Raw genomic sequence first — 13,920 nt, 5'->3', positions numbered from 1 at the left:
TGTCTGGATCTTACATAGTATTGCTGCCATTTATTTTACCAGGGGCCCTTCGATAACATTCTGGAATTTGCATTCCTAGAAAAACAAGTTGGAAATGGAGGAAGATATCAAAAACAACAATGAATGATGCTACCATTTCATTTTCCCAAATTCTCAGAAAAAAAAATTATTTTTTAAAATGCTTTCTTGGTAATATTGGCCACAGTTAAGATCTTGTTTTGCAAATGATCTAACCTGGCCACATAAGTGAGGTCTTGCAGACTCAGGATGGTTAGAGGGGTCCTGTACATCTAGATGACCTGTTTGTTTGTCAACAACTTTATTTGTTTATTAAAAACAAATAGATTGAGTTTGATTTTTCAGAAAAAGTTGTCTTCTTTAGAAAACAGATCATTCAACTTCATTCTACATCAATAACCTTTCTCCTCTTGTTCTCTCTTTGTGTAGTAATCTACTAGAGAATTTGTTCCCACAGGTTTGGGGAAGAAAAAAAACTCTTCCACTCCCCCAGCGGCCCTCCCCCTGTGCCTTCTAATGCCCCTAAGCAGCTGGTAGGGTTTATTGCTCTTTCCCCGACATTGGCTTCGTTCTATACACGGAGTAAGATTGATTATCCTCATTCTAAAATGTGAAGATCCAGCATGTGCCTTTGTCTTGTTTCCCCCCGAGAATGAATTGGCATCAACAGCCCTCGGTAAAGAGGCGGCATCTTTTGGGCCACGAGCAGTGACAGCAACAGTATGGGGCAGGCGTGCAGGGGCCACGCCACCACCCACCATCCCGGTCAGCCTCTGTCTTGAGCTCAGTATCCACCAGGGCAAGCTGCTGCCTCACCAGACTGTGCCATGCAAAGACTACCCAGGTCTAAACCTCCTGCAGGGCCTACTTTTGCAAGACTAGCCAGGGGGAAGCTGTAAGCATAGCTTAAATGGCCTTTTATTCAAAGACACCTTCAATTACAACTCTGAGGCTACACTGATGTTGAGATGGATGTGCCTCTGTGTGTGCGTGTGTGTGTGTGCACGCATGCATGCATGGGTGTGCATACACATGTGTAGACAATGCATGCAATGTCCGCACATGTGCACGCATATGCATACAATGTCTGCCTGAGTGACCCCAAAGACAGGCTGTACAAACCTGGCACATTAGGAGACTCTCGCCAGGCTCTTATTTTTTGTTTCACCAGTTTGGCTGAAATAACAACTCAGAGTCCCCACAGTACTGAACCATCATTCCAGAGCCAGCCGAGGTTTGGAACATAAAGAGAGCTGAATGAACCAGCATGTAGGCAACCCAGGGAAAGTAATTGTTCTTCTTAGCAGCACGGCTGTTTCTCTGCTTAGCATCTGAACAAGTTAATTTGGAGACATGGCCTTCTGGAAAGAAATGGCGCTCATCTCAGCATCCCGTGGATTCACGGGGAGAGATGCCCTTTCACCAGTAGAGACAGTAAATTATATTTGCAATCCATTTCTATTGAAGGGAAAAAAATTTGTTCTCTTCCCTCAGAGCCACTCTCTTTTGCCTGTTGGCACCATTTAATACCAGTTGTCCAACTTCAGGGGTCACTTTTTGCTCACACCAGTGTCTGGCAACTAGGGAAAGAATTTTACTAATCGAACTAGGAGTAGTTTAATTAGATACAAATCCACATAAAGAAGTTTGTCCTTGGCCAATCCCGAGCTTCAAAGAACTGATCTCAGCAGCGTCTAAATCATACAAATTGGCTAAATTGATCCTGCTCCATAGAAAGGGTACTTCATCTAGATCCAATCAGCAGCAGATTGAGGTGTGATGTGAGATGCGGGGAAGGAATAAGGCAGTCCACTGTTTCTGGGGTGGGAATCAGGCTTCAGGCTGCAAAAACGTCTGCATTTCATTTGGGCTTTGTTACCCCCTGAACGCGGAGGCTGTTGAATCATGGCTCCAGGACTGACTGCCCTTTCTTCTGCGCAGAGGGATAGATGGCAGTGGGCTCAGAAAGGAAGAGCCAGAGAAATATGACCTAGACATTGTGTCTTTTGTTCTGTCCACAGCTTTGCAAGCCTGTATTTGACTCTCTATCACCAATTAATTAAACAACACTAGCAGAGAGGACCCGCTACATTTCTGGCAACAAGCCAGATGTTTTATACAAAATTATTTTTCATACCATAGACATGAAAAGTCAGCTATAAACTATAGTAGCATAGGTTTGCCTGGGTGTGAATCCCAGCTCCCAAGGATTAAGCTATGTGATTTGGGGCGAGTCATTTTGGCTCCCTGAAACTCATTTCTCTCATTTATAAAATTGTAATAATGAAGGTGCCTACTTCTTGGGGTCATGGAGAGGATTAAATGTGATAATCCTCAAAAAAAAGCACTTATACAGTTGTTATTACTCTCATTCCCATTTTACAGATGGAGAAAGAGGCTCAGAGAACTTGACTTGTCTCAAACATGACTGCTAATAAGTCACAGGGTTAAGAGGTTCTAATTAGATTTTTGAGACACCAAAGACCATGCACCTTCCACCATGTCATGAGACCAAGATGAAAAGTGTTCATTATAAGCCCTGTGCTATATTTTCGGTGCTAAGGTCTATAAAGAAAGACAAAAGATATCTAAAAGTTTATTTCTCTTCTCAAAAGCAGTGCAAACAATGCACACTGTTTGACTCTGACCACAAAAAAAACTTAAGTGTCCTCACATAGACTCTGTGTCACTACAGACAGTGACAATAATTTCTGTTGTCATGTGATCTCATACAAGCAGTCTTTTGTCTTAGAAACAGTCACTTCTTGCTGTCTGCTACCATAGCTGATAGTATATACCTCTAGAATCTCCCCTTCCATTTCTTAGACATTATCCTTTTATATGATTCTTTCTTCCTTTAGGAAGCAGCTTCTTGAAAGCAAGTCTTGTGACTAGATCATATTTGAAATTCTGCATCTGGCACATTGCCTAAAAATATGGTAAGCTCTGAGCAGACAGATGTTGAATGAATGAAAGAATGAATGAATGAATGGGTGGGTTCATTTCTTGACTTTCCATGGAAAAAATGAGACATTGCTTTCATAATTCTTATCTAGGCCCAGAGTGGCATCAGTATAAGGAGATATTGTCTGAAGAAATTCACATATTAATATCTTCCATATATAGATGCTCCTTGAATTACAGTGGGGTTATGTCCTGATAAATCCATTGTAAGTTTAAAATGCATTTTAATGGTAAGTTTAAAATGCATTTAATACATCTAACTTACCAAACATCATAGCTCTAGCCTAGCCTACCTTAATCATGCTCGGAACACTTACATTAGCTAACAATTGGGCAATTATCTTGAGTTTCATCTCAAGAGTTATTGCCTTCCTTTTCCACTTCTTCATCAAAATACATAGATGGGTGTTTTGTAGACAGAATGGGATACAAAAACACAAAACATAATATCCAAAAACACTGGCAGCACAGTACACTCTAGAGTGTGTTGTTTAAATTCATCATCGTGTGGCTGACTGGGCGCCATAGCTTACGGCCGCTGTCCAGCATTATGAGAGAGTATTAATTGTACCACATATCACTAGCCCAAAAAAAGATTAAAATTCAAAATTCAATGTATAGTTTGTAAAATTTCTAGTGAATTGACATTGCTTTCACACTTTCATAAACGAGAAAAATTGTAAATCGAACCATGATAAGCCAGGGACTGTCCGTACTCACTCTTACTAATATTTTCATGTTTGCACAATTCTTTGTGTCACTTTTGTAAGCCTCTCCCCAATTCAGATTCTAGGCTCTTTGAAAGAGGAAGCTACTTATTTACTCTGTATGATACCCTACACAAGAATTTACTTTCTTATTCCATAAAATGCCCTGCACAAGAATAGACTTGCATTATGTCATATTGAATAGAATTCCTGGCTCAGGAGGAGAGACAAGATATTGGCAGGTAACATGTATCTATGAATATACTCCCAAATGTGGGATATTAGGATATTAGGATGAAATAGCCTCAGAGTTAAGGGAATTTGGAGTAACGGGACCCATGAAACTTAGAACAAGTATCTTCAGACAGAGTCAGTAAGGTTTATCACCCCCTGTATATAATCCAGTGCAATTTCTTCATGTGAAATAAACCTGTGAGGTGAGGGAGAGGGTTGCAAGTATATATCATAGGTAAGAACAGATCAAAAAGGTCTGAAAGAGGCATATGAAAACAACAGTAGGTAAAGCCTCAAACTCACTACTATAGCCAATTCATGGACTATTTTCTTCCTGTTTTTCATTAACAAAAGTCATTTAAAAACAAATAAGTTAGTATTTTAACCTGCTATGGACCTGGTACTGTACTAAGAACTGGGGACTTTTGGTGAAAGGGTAGACCAGATCACTTCCCATAAGGAGCTCAGAATTTGAAGAAATGACACAGTACATGACCAGGAACATGGGTCCTGCTGTCAGCCTTCTTAGGTGTGAACTCTATCTTCACAAGTTGATTCTAGTTCTTGCACTAAAAATGCGAACACCTGTCTGCCTTGGTCTCCTCACCTATACAGGGAAGAAAATAGAGTGTGTTTCATAAGATGGTTAGTCTGAATATTTAACTAGATATTACATAGGAAGAACCTAGTGACATTCCTATCAAAAGACAAATGTTTAATAAATGTTAGCTATCATTGTTATTAAATAAAGGAAATGTCCTTAGCTTCTAGAATCAGACACTCCAATAAATATTTTGGGTATTTTATCTCATTTACTTGACTCTCACAATTTCCTAATGAAGTCGATATTACTATCCCCATTTTTTAGCTGAGAATACAAAGATTCAGAGGATTTAAAATAACTTAATTAGGGTCCCATAATAAATGAAGTCAGGATCTGAATCTAGGTCTATTTGCTCCTCAACATGACGCTCTTTCAACTATTCAATCTTATTTAATAAATCTTTTAATTCAAAAGCAGTACATCCATCTTCCATTTCTAAAATTCTCACCTGAGATGAGTAGAGATGCTTCATTCTATATTTATCCTTTTCTGTCTTCTTGCATTTTGCACTGTCTTCAATCTATCTTCTCATAGCCATTTGATTAAGTTTTATATTGAGAGGCAAACTTTTCCTTCTCAACATGCTAATTAATTTCTTGTGACAAAGTTTCATACATTGGTTATTTTCTTTCCATTACTCTACGGATAGAGTTCAGCACAGAGCTTCGTACTTATTAATGGCTCGGGAAATTAGCTATTATTACTATTATTATTATTCTTTGTCTTTCCTGACTCTTTAAAAGCATCTACCTAAACAAGATTTTGGTACTTTTAATTCTAAAATAAATTTTTCCTTGATGCTCTCCTTTATGCTTTTGAAATGAATTGTCATACAGTATATATGGCTTGTGTATCACGTTTGCTAACCTCTGATTTGGCAGGTCCCTCTGATAGCCTTATTGGTTGTGAAATTATAGTCTTTTGCACATGCAGATCCTTCCAGGTATATGCCCTGGCCTCGTCCAACTTGGCCTAGCTCCAAATACCAAGAACTTTTGGGCTCGAGTCAGCATCATCAAGGCTGCTTTCCAAACAGAATGACATCTGGCCAAGAAATTAGAAGCCCTATCTGTACTAGTAAATCATGTGTATACCACCTGGAGAAATCACTAGAAAATTTTGTGCTCTCCCAAGTCTAGGGTTCTCTCACTAGTCTCCTCTATGTGGGTTCAGATCACAAATCTTTAGTCTCTGATTTATACACTAGTTATCTCTGAAACCTGAGCCCGAGCTTGAACCCATTTAAGCCCTGATAAATTTATACTTCTTGCAGCAACTTCAACCTGAAACTCTAGCCACTGGCTGAGTTCCTGCTTCAATCTCATGGATTCCCCTAGAAGAAATTCACTGCCCCTTACCCACTCTTGACCAAAATCTCCTATTGCATTTTTTCCACTCACTGGATGAGTTTTTAAATTTTAATTTCAATAACCCTTTAATAAGCATCTTATCTGGATTCAAGCACTAACAGCACACACAAAAAAGAAATTAAACTTATTCTTGAGAAACTTTCATAGTTGTGGGACAAACCAACAGCAAATGGGAGAAGATGTGTTATAAGTATGAAGAAAAATAATCTAACCCCACTCCATCCCTCAATTTATACTCAATGTACTCAATTCAAGTATATGTATGCTACAGTTCTGTGAACCAAGGAGGATATAAATATGAATTGGCTCCCTGCCTTTAAATAACTGACAACATAGATGAGGTGATAAAATATTTTAGAGCCTAATCATATTTTAGAGATCATCTAGTCTAACCCTTTCAATCCAGAGAGGTGAAATGACTTTCTTGAGGTTGCACATCAGTACAGAAAGTCACACTCCTATCTTTTCACCCAATACTGTTTCCACCATGTTATATTTGCCCTTTATATATTTCTGCCACACAGATCTCTGTACAGTTCCTAGACTATACAAAGCACATTTTCTCCTGGGGCTTCTATGATGGCTGTTATTTTTTCTAGATGATTCTTAACACAGATAACCATCTGCTTACTCTCACTAAATTGAGGTTTCTGCTCAAATATCACCTACTCAAAGGGGTCAATAAAATAGCAGCCCCTAATACCATCTATCCATTTAACCCGTTCTATGGTTCTGTTTCTTCATATAACTCAACTATTTGACAATATATATACATACATATATGTATATATATGTGTATATATATATATTTAAGTATATGTTTATTAATTTACTTATTGTCCATCTTCCCTTCCTAGAAAGTAAGTTCTATGAGGATAGAAAAATTATCTGCCTTGTTCACTGTATTTGTTGAATAAAGGGTTGAATGCATGAATGAGTAAACAGATGGATAGGCATGAGCAGTAAATTTAGAAAGTATAAGAAAAGACTGTGATAGAAATGAGGAATGTTGTGGAAGAATATTTAATAATCCCTTCTGAAAGCATCAAAAGGAGAAAAGAGCAAAATATCAAAGATTAAGCCTTGGGGCCTACCCTTGCCTAGGGATGAGAGGAAGAGGCCAGGCTTTCTTTCCTCTTCTCTATAGATCGTATATTAGGACTGGGAAATGTATCTGACTGAAGATGAGATATTTGACGGGAAAAAGATGACTAAGGGAGTCTAGTGAAAGGGATGCAGAGAGGCTAAGGTGGTGGGGAGAACTCAGGAAAGAAATATAAAAGACTGGTGTCTCTCTGTTGAGTTCTACAAGACCATGAAATAAGGAAAAGGCTTATTTGGATGACCAGAATAAATTATCATGAAGGGCTCAAGATAGGGCGCAATGAAGAGTCCAGAGGTGAAGATCAAGTTCAGTCTATTTCTAAGAATGAGCATCGTTCATTTATTCCTTTATTCATTTCCAGATTGTAGGCAGGAAAGAGGCTACTTGTTTATGAAGTTCATAAATAAGATAGGTCTCCTGCCTTCAAGGATGTCCCAGTCTGAGATTACAAGAAAAATAGAAGAGAGCAGTACAAATGGGGGGGAAGATGGGGAGTTGGGGAGTTCAGTGGGTAAAGTAATAGAGCTCAGGAAGTCTGGTTCATGAGTAAGCAGTGAAGTAATTAAGTGGCAAGATGGTGTCAGGAAGTTAATGGAAAGAGCCAGAGATGAGTAGCCCATAGTGTAAGGACAATAGTGATAATAATAACCATTTATTTTACGGAGAAGCTCTCAATTTCCTTTTGTCTGCTGAACTTTTCCACCTGCCAATATATATCACTCATTCCTCACATGTGGTGTATAATATTTCCCCCTGCCTTATTTGTGAATGGAGAAACGGAGGCTCAGAGAAGCAAAGGACTTACCTAAAGTTTCACAGTCCCTAAGCCAACTCTAATTTTGGGGTGAGATATTTTACTGCAGTGTCATGTAGTGAATCACAAAGTTATCTGCCAACACCATATTATTTCCTAATAAACCATACCCAGATTTTATTGGCCTGTTTCAAGGATATCTTTACAAAATCTTTCCAACAGTTTTGGTGGGAGTTTTTTTCCTAGAATTTTATCAAAAAACAAAACAAAAACAAAAACAAAAAATGGTGTAATAACAAATTCTAAAGCTAACATCAGCCTCCTTTGTGTTGATGATCTGAATTTCATCAGATATATCTCTTGAACTCATACCCTAGTTAATAATTAAAGTTTGCACCATGTAACATCCACGGGTACTTTTGTTTGCATTGCCCGATAATTGACAACCAGAGTTAGAGCTCCCCCAGACAAGGTTTTGTAGTGTGTGTCCTCTCTCCAGAAACAAAGGTCTTGCCTAAATGACACTTTGGGACAAATAGCACCACAATGGATTAAAGATAATCCAGTCCATGTCTCTCAATTACAGACCGAACCTAAGATACCAAAGAGCTTAGTGATTTCCTCAAAGTCCCAGAGCTGCTAAAGCATTTTTTAAAATCTACATGTTAGTCGTTTTTCATTTTTATTGGCATCTATATGTCCTGTATATAAAATCACTAAATATAACCAATCAGGGATTATCTAGTTGAAAGCCCTCATTGTATAAATGAGTTTCAGAGTGGCTAAGTTGAGTCTAATTTCACATAGGGAATCAGTAAAAGAGTTGAAATCCCATCTCCCAATTCCTTATTTGAAGATTTCGTATAGAATAGTCCTTCTCTAAATATAGTCCAGGGATAACTTCATGTGTTAAAAAAAAATCTGCTTCCCTCTCTGAACTTACTAAATTATGATTTCTGGTAGCAGCTCAGGAATCTAAAAGCCTCTGCCTGAGGACTTTCTGAATCCTAACATTGTCATTATTTTCATGCATGTTTTCATGTCTTATACTATGACAAAATGACTTTTGTCTTTTCTCTGTATGTTAGACCTTTTTGGGGAAAGCAACCAAAATCCCCTTGTAACTTTCATTAGATTTCCATCCATATCTTCCATTAGACAAGTACTCCCATCTCTCTTTAAAGCCCCTTTTCTGTGATTCTTTCCTGTGCCAAGAGAAGGCAGTCATTGGTGGGCAATACCTCTTCCGTACTTTTTTTTGCTTCCTGATTCATGTCATGGCTCTGTCTCCACTTTGGTCTCACACTCAATTTTCTCTCTTCATGTCCTACCTTATCAGCTCATTGAAGGAACTCTGCAAATATTTCCTCTTTTTACTCCTAGTGTGCCTACCCTAGATAGTAACAGATCGGGGAATCAAATGAAAATAGACGATGGATTTGAGTAAAGAACAACAAAGGTGGAAGGCAGGGCATTGAATCCACTTGCCTGAATATTAACAAGATAATGAATCTAGGCTAGAGGTTATTTCTCCAGATTTCCAAATCATTGTCCATTTCTTGAAACAACCTTGCCTGTAATAGCTAATAAAAAACTACAGTTACCACGCGTTGATCATTTACTGTGTTTCAGTCATGTGTGCAGTGTTTTATTCACATTATCTTATTTCATTACCATAACAGTTCTATAAGGTAATTATTATTATTCTCATTTCATAGATGAAGAAACTTAGAAGTTCAGTGTCTTGCCAAAGGTCACACAACCAATGGTAGAGCCTGTACTTGGTTTCAGAGTCAACTGAGACTACATTTTTAATTATTGCATTTCAGAATTACTGAGTAGAAAGAAGAATGAGGAGTCCAGCCAGTGCAGGTCAAACTGTTCCTGGAGAACAAAGCTCAAGATTAATTTGAGAACCACGTGATAAACACTAGTCTAAGTATTTTACATGTACGAAGTAAGATAATTCTCAAAGCGACCCATGAGTTAGGTACTAGCATCAACACCCACACTTTACAGATGAGGAAATGGAGACAGAGGGGCTAAGTATTTGCCCCAAATCATACAGTGAGTATGTGATAGAGCCAGCATTCAACCCCAGACAGTCTGTTCCTAAGACTGATTTCCAACCACTAATCGACATTCCCTCTCAAACCCATTTGTTAGTTAAGAACAATATTCAAATACTTTAATAGATTGAACATCATTTTGTAAACAAAGTATATCAAAATATGATTTTTTCCATCTCAAAACAAGAAGGTAGACCCAATTTATTTTTAAATTATCTTCTATCAGTTTAAAAGTATATTAATAAAATTCAGTGACTAGTTATCAGAAAGTGTTGTAAGATCCCACCAAGTGACACCAAGAGCTCACAGAACATTGAATTTTACTCTGAATGAACCAACATGACATACATATTGTTTTTACTGATAACTGCTTCATACATCCAATGAAAAGGAAATTCTACTTTGAGTAGCCACACATACACCTATGTATAAAATTCTCTGGTTACTATTTGACAAATCGACATAAATAAAAGTGGTAATTACTGATATTCAACCAATTTAGATGCACTGTTTTGTGTATGTTCAAAATGCAAGGACATTATACACTATGAGGAAATTTTTCCTTAATAGGCAATGCGAGACACTTCCTACCTGCACACTTTAATCCCAGGTCTAGAGTATAGAGAAATATCTAATATGACATAAGAATCTCTAACCTGTTTCATTTAAAAATGAAATGGCAGACCATATTCTACATATTGGCAAAATTCTCTCCTTGACCAAACCTTGGTCAGGCTCTTCTGAACACGCATCTTGGCTAGGCCATACCTTGGGCTCCTGTGTCCTTCCTTTGTAGAGTACATTTCTAACAAGAAGCTCTCTAAGTCACTTTAACCAGAATTCTCACACTCTATATTTGATCACCTTCAATATCTGATAAAGTTCCTTATCCTCCACCATCCCCCAGGTAGTGTCTAATCACCCTGATCTGCCTTCAGTAAGAATGGGAGTAGATCACTTTAGCTGTAACCCTCTTACCTCTGATGCTTCCTCTTAGTAATTTTTCATTCACTGACCTTTCTCCCACCCCAGTCCTTAGCTATTAATTTTTTTTTTTTTGGTATTTTGAATTAAACCCAAACTCTCTCTCTTACTTCAAAATCCCATTATAACCGCTTCTCTTTAATAAAACCTTTACTGTTCTTTTAACAAGTGTCGTGAATAATTTTTCTTTAACATTATAATCTCTACAAATTGCATGTCTATGGTCTCCTTTGTTCGTCTAAAATTGGTGGGGTGATGAGGGGCAGAGTAAGACTCAAAGTCACCCTTATCCCAAATTATAAATACAATGTAAAGATAAAGTCCATTTATGTGTAACCCCAATATAGGGTCACACTTCATAAGCCACATAAAAGGACAGTTTAAAGAAGGAAATGCCACAAAACTCATCCTGGCCAAGGATCGGTGAGCTAAAAGTTTTAAAATATGCATGCCCTGTAAATTGGGTGCTGTTCTTCACCACAGTGAAAATAAAACTCCAGGAGTTTATGTGGCTTGGACTGCCAAAGAGGATGAAGTGGAGTTCGAGAATCCACCAACTTTTAGAATCCAAACAGAAAAAGTGGAGTCATTCCTTCTTCCATTCCATTTCCATCCTCCTCAGATGAATCATGAAAATCGTAACAAATAGAATGACTCATTGCACAGCTCTTCAGGTTGTATTTTATGAATAGTAATGAACGAGAGGCAGTGTTTATCAGTTGACTCTGCCCTAGAATATCTTTTCAATGTTTATCTCTGGCAAAGTGACCAGACATCATGATCCAATTCAAGCGGATGATTAAGTCAGCCAGTTAATAAACACATACTGAGACTCCAGGCAGGATAAAGCAGCCAAGATAACTACAGTTAGCACATTTTCTCATCATTAAGCTTTGACCACCTTAGATCAGCACACCGGACACTGATCCGCTGTTGCAACAACTTAACTCACAGACCGCCGCTCCACATGCCAGATGCCTGATGTCCTGTAGCCTTCACCAGCCACTGTGACACTTCCCTTTCTCCACTCCCTTCCCCACCATCCTATATCACTCAATACTACCTCTTGGAAACACTGGCTGATGGTTTCACTGTTTTCTCCCCTCTTGGATAATACACTCTTGAGGACGAGGTAAATATTTTGAAACACACATTGTATAAGAAGTGGCTGAGCACACGTGTTTTAGAGTCAGAGTATCCACATTCATAGCCTTAACTCTGTGATTTACCGCTTTGTATCCTGTGATCTTGGGCAAGTTGCTTAGTTTCTCTAAACCTTAATTTCTCATCTTTAAAGTAGAGAAATTAACAACTACATTTTAGATTTGTCGTGTGGATGAAATAATAATGCACATATAGGTATAGCAGAGTACCTGGTGTGTGGCAATAATTAATGAGGCCCCCGTTCACATATGTGTTCCTGTTCTATAGCTTTACCTGTGTCATTTCAGTCTTATAACAACTCTTTGTAGTATCATTTTCATCTCCTACTCTGCAATGAGGAACCAGAGGCACAGAGAAGTATGCCTCAGGCCTAAGATTCTGAAGCCAGTGCCGGCAGAACTGGAATGTGAAGCCAGGCTGTCTGGCTCCAGCACCTGTGCTCTTAACCCCCATGCTATACAACCTCAAAACAAAATCAAGTCTGGTAGCCACAGAGAAACGTTACATGGAACTCTATTAGGACTTCAGTGCCAATAAGACGCTACTACCATTTGCATTGGAAAATGATGTGAATGATGACTATTTACCACCTATACCTGAGGTAGAAACAGAAAGGTCTAAAATCTAAGAGCAACTGAGGTTCAGTGGAAGCTATGCTTACGGCCAGCCGTACAAAGAGCCTCCCCACCTTTACCTCTTGCCCCATTTTAGTTCATCATTCAACACTTTGCAGGAATATGTCTTGAGCTATATAGAGTAAACTTCTGTTGGAATAGCACCTGCCTGAACCATAACTTTTCAATAAAGGCAATTGGAAAATAGACATATTTCTATAAAGAACTGTTGGATGGACTTTCACAACCTGTTTCATAATAGAATGGCAACTCCCAGGAAAGAAACAAATCTGGCGCCCTGGTTGCTAGAAAATCAAGCCACATAATGCAGCATTTGGCACAACATGCTTCGATGTTTGGTAAGATGCCTCTATTCTTGAGGTACAATGGGCCTTCACAAAGAAAGAAGCAGGATGCTCTTCACAGTCTAAAGCAGGTTAGGGTTTTTGACCAAACATCATCCCAAAGCATCTACCTATAGCTACCAAAGGGACATCCAGTCCCTTTTCCCTACATTATCTTTCCTGACTCCAGGTTTCCCAAGGTCCGAAGACAGGTAAGGACCCCAAGGAGTTAAAACTATCTGAATAACTGCGAGAGACAAGGCTTGAGAAATAAGGAAGTATCTCTAAAAGGGGGAAAGAAACAGCTTTTAAAGCACAGAACTGCCACCATGGGCCTTCCAGGGACACACTCAGAAACCCTGCTGAAAAACTGACTTTCTTGTATAAGCAGTCAAATAATAACACTCCTTTAAGAAGCACAAAATAGTTAAATTCATCACCATAATTCAATAGTACAGGTTATCAAAGAGCAGTTCATCCCTGCCCCCTTTCTCCGGCACTGCTTTTGTGTATTAAACTCAGACTAATCAAATTGGGGGTTCCAAGAGTACTGTATTAGTCATCCCCATCCCTTTTAATTTGTTTGTGTGTGTGCTTTAACTCTACATTGCTTAGCCTCACCATGCCATGTAAATAAAGACTGGATAGGGAAACTTTTGCAGAAAAGAATAAAGTGTGCCTCCATGCTAAAGTTACATTTGATGTTTGAGTAATTCACGAGACGTGTACTGCAAGCAATGGTGCTTATTATTTCTGCTTAGCGGTCTCCAGACACAGGAGAAGAGAGAGGGTGAAGAAAGGAAGGAAGGAAGAAAGAAAAGGAGTCTGAATTTACACTCACCGCTTCAAAAGCCCTTTTGTACTCAGCCAACTTCTCCTGGCTGAAGATGCAGTATTTGCCAAAAAGTCGCCTGCAAGAAAGCACACGGCACAACAAAAGTATAAACCAGTTCATTAAAGGACTCCTTTTCTGCCCACCCCCACCTTCT

The 13,920-nt window shown here is 38.6% G+C and overlaps 1 pseudogene; it reads right to left on the bottom strand.

The window, feature by feature from the left end:
- LOC120615132 (60S ribosomal protein L19-like) overlaps positions 1-13,920 on the bottom strand; it is a 36,065-nt pseudogene that overhangs the window by 6,050 nt on the left and 16,095 nt on the right.

The sequence above is a fragment of the Pteropus medius genome, unplaced genomic scaffold (assembly GCF_902729225.1).
Source record: "Pteropus medius unplaced genomic scaffold, Ma_sr-lr_union100, whole genome shotgun sequence".
Lineage (NCBI taxonomy): Eukaryota > Metazoa > Chordata > Mammalia > Chiroptera > Pteropodidae > Pteropus > Pteropus medius.
Note: the sequence above shows the minus strand (reverse complement) of the source record. Positions and strands in the feature narration are given on the sequence as shown.